Raw genomic sequence first — 4,309 nt, forward strand, 5'->3', positions numbered from 1 at the left:
CATTTATTCAGAAGCCACACCGTTGCGCACCGTACAAAGAGAAAGAACAAATCTGTGCGTACGAATGGTTCTTGCATGAAGCCCATTGAGTTTATCACATTTACACGTTGTTGACCTCTCTTGCATTTGACACACCAACTGCAAGACCCAGCATCCCCACTTGTTTCTGACATGTGCCGCTGTTATGAGATAATCAGAGTTTGTCACTCCATCTGAAAGTGGTCATTATGTCCCATAAACATCAGCCAATTCTGCTAAAGGCAAGCTTTAACTGAGACTTTTTTTTGTTTTGTTTTTTACATCAGTTTGAAGGACACTGATGCCTAATAAATTCCCACGGCTGCCTACTTATTTGCCTTGTCCACATCTTCATTTTTTTTTTCTAAAACCTGCCATTGTTTGTTGATTCACCACATCCTTCTGACTGCTATCATGTGTTTCCCACAAAGAGTTCTCACCAGCCGTGACAGGGCTGTGTAGAGTAGGTGCCGCTGGGTCTCTGCTTATCTCAATGTTTCCTGTTTCACATGTGTCGGCTGAGATAGTGACTGAGAAACAAACAACCTCTGTCTAAGATCTAATTGCCCATAATCTATTCTTTAGCAACATCTTAAGTTAAAAGAAGTTTTAAACAGTTGTTCAGAAGGATTGACCTGATATTCCAGCAGGCACATTTTTAAACCTTCTAAATGGTGACTTTAAACCTTTAACATAAACAAAGTAGGCATGTAATATAACCACCTTTAATGAAGCAGGTTGAATATAAATGTCAACATAAAAGAAGAAAATATATTTACGTTTTTCTAATAAAATTAAATGCACATAATGCATGTTTGTAGAAGTTTTTGGTTCCACAATTAATTGATCCAAACATTTTTCAACCATCTGCAAGTAGGAATAGAAAGTGATGCACGCCCCATTTAGATTATTTTATTTTATTTTGCACTTTTACGCAACAATGTCATCATATTTCCTCACTATGGATTTTAAGACTTTTTTCTATTTTACTCTTATGTGCATGTAATTCATTGATCACATAGACTTCTAAACACAAGCTGACAGGTAAACACACACGTTAGGTGTAAAACGAACCATAAATCTCTTTTAAAAGCACAAAATATAGTTAAATTCTGACCAAGCTAATGAGCTGAAGGGTTGTCTGACCCGAGCCAAGTTCAAAGTGGATTTCTGCTGTCCTAAAACAAATTTGTTCTTTGAGATTTTATAAGCGTTTATGCGACACAACTTTATAATTTTGTACACTGGTGTCAGTTTGTGGTTAGTCATTAGTTTGCCCAAATCAGTCCGAACAAGCTACACTGGCAGCACCCTGTGGACCACTGCAGGAGACAGCATACGTGCCCAGTGCACTGCAGACTGGGAGGTAGCACAGACTAGACCTCGGACAGGAACTCAGAAGCTAAAGTCTGAAAAACCTATTATCCTCCAACGGCTGGTTCAACACATGTTTTAAGTCCCGCTCCCTCTATATAAACATTCAGGGCATCACTGTTGGTAAAACAGAAAAATGACAACTGTGACATTAATTGATTGCAGTAGTTCTTATGTTTCTGCTGTGCATTCTAATGCTATTTTTATTCTAAGATTTTTTTTTGCTGTAATTAGTTATTTCATGCTAAAAAGAATAACTAAGTGACAGCTTTGTTATGGGACTTGAAACCCCACATACTTATGACAGCTCCCATAAACCAGGACCTGCTGGATTCAATCCCCAACAGCAACAGAATGTAGGGACTCTTGGTTTATAATATACTGTATAGTACACAGTCTATGTACAACAGTTAAAGTCCTACACCAGGAAAATTTAATTAAAGTGTTCAGAGGCCACAGTTTAGCAAGGCCAACAGCACAGTGGCTATATTTGCATGGAGGTGGGGAAATGGTGTTGCCCAAGAAAGGTAGGGGAAACACTGTATTATTTAACAATGATTACACATTATTATGTTTTACCTTTTGAAATGTGTTCAGTTTGCTGCAATGAATTATAATTTTAAAACAGATTTAAAATATATTTTTATATGAAATGAAGTAAAAACTTTTTTTTTTCTAAAAAATATAGCAGGCCAGACTGAAATTACCTATGGGCCATATCTGGCTCGCATGCCGCCAGTTGAATTGTCCTGTCTTAGGCCTTAAGTCTGATCTCTGGTTGCTGAAATATTTAACTTAGAAGCATAAATGATAACTTTAAAGTGTCTAAACTCATGTTATTGTAATTCATAAATTACATGACCAAGTAAAAAGCTTAATTATGATTCTATTAGTAGTTTTTAAGATACTTAGAGGCTCAACACAGTTCTGTGTTTGAACACTGGTCAACTCTCATACGTAACAAACCTCCAGCTCTCAGACAGACCTTGTGTTTCATGCCTCCTCTCTTGGACAGGGGGAACTTGAGGTGTGGGGAGGTGATGGGGGCCATAATAACCAGAGCAGGTATTTACCTTCCCCAACATCCGCAGGCTAGACAGAGGCAGCATTCTTAGAAAGCCACATGAGAGCCTGCCGCTCAGAGCACCTGTGGTGTAAACAGAGCACTGTATGTATGTATGCAAGTGTGTATGCGTGTTTCTGACAGGGCTGGGCTGACCCAGACAGAGGGGGCTGGGTGGAGAAAAGTAAAGTCTTTGCCTTAAAAAAAGCACATTTTGTTTTGGTTCTGACAGAAGTTTGATTCAGTCTTTTCAGGGGCTGACCTCCACGTAGGGAACTTTATTGAAGGATTTCATCCTAAACTGATCCAGAGCTGAAATAGTGGCTGTTTACTGTTTTTCTTTTAATCCCTAATGTATTTGGAAAAAGTCCAACTTTCTTAAATATCTAGTACGAACGTGCAGAATTATTAATTTACGCAAAATGTTTTTTCAAATGCAATATCACTTACTTCCTTGCTGTTTTCACATTGTAGTCCATAACTTTAATTATTAGTTTGTATTCAGTTTATTCAGTCAATGTTAGCATGACCTTATTATCTAGATTTCATTTTTATATACTTAACACTTTTTTCTTTTTCTTTCCTTTTTTATTCCTTTGTGTGGGCTATGTTGCAAGTTCTACACCTCAACAACATCTCATCAGAGTCCTGGTATGTAAAATACTTGATCAATAAATTGAATTGTGATTCTGATCACCTCACATTTTTAAAATTTAAGCGATTACATAACCTGTGTATACAGTATTAAATATTGTTCACTGATCATTTTAATTCAAATGAAAGTCAAAACATATTATTAAAAGGTCAATTGTGTTTATATATATTTACAAGTGGGTAAGGAAAATGTAGACAACACACAGTAAACTCCTGCACAAAAACATGCCAGTAAACTGCACCAAAACAAATCAAATGGCATCTCAATACAATTTAAAGGCTTAGCGTTCTTTGAAGAAATGAATATTGCCAGATATGAGGAAAGATAAAGCGATGACAACTTCAGTCAAATCATGAAAACATTGTGCAGTATGTCAGTGTTTGGTAAAATGATAAAGCTAAATTGTTGAAAAAATATGAAGCTGATGTTTGAGGAGTTAATTTATTTATTTTTGTTATGCTGATGAGGGTGTTGAATTATGTGTGTGTGTGTGTGTGTGTGTGTAAACTGTATATATATAAAGGAAAAAATAAAAAGAAGTAGAAAAAAATACTCAAAGCTGGCATATGCTTAACTAAAAAGAACAGTTTTCAGCCTGGATTTAAACATGTATATGTGTTGTGTAGTTGTATTTGTTACCTTTTTAGGACTGTTTCTGGTATACACACCTACCTCATCATGACCAGTAGTTTTTATGGGGACCAAAGACTGGTTCTAATATGGTAGAACTCCAAACTTGGGTTGGGGTTCGGTTTAAGACAAGGTGTGAATTAAGTTTAGGTTAGGGGTCAGGGTTCGGTTATAGAAATGACTGGAAGTCAATGAATGTTCCATGTGTGTACATGTTTTACCAGGTGGGTACAAACAACATTATGAGGACCCACAGTTCCTTATGGGGACAAAATCTCAGTCCCCATGAGTTTAAAACTTTATGTTGTTGTATTTGTTTCCTTTTTAGGACTATTTCTGGTATACACACCTACCTCATCATGACCAGTAGTCTTTATGGGGACCAAAGACTGGTTCTAATATGGTAGAACTCCATACTTGGGTTGGGGGTTCGGTTTAAGACTAAGGTGTGAATTAAGTTTAGGTTAGGGGTCAGGGTTCGGTTATAAAAATGACTGGAAATGACTGGAACTCAATGAATGTTCCATGTGTTTACATGTTTTACCAGGTGGGTACAAACAACATTATGA

Source organism: Austrofundulus limnaeus, unplaced genomic scaffold (assembly GCF_001266775.1).
Source record: "Austrofundulus limnaeus strain Quisiro unplaced genomic scaffold, Austrofundulus_limnaeus-1.0 Scaffold254, whole genome shotgun sequence".
Taxonomy (NCBI): Eukaryota; Metazoa; Chordata; class Actinopteri; order Cyprinodontiformes; family Rivulidae; genus Austrofundulus; species Austrofundulus limnaeus.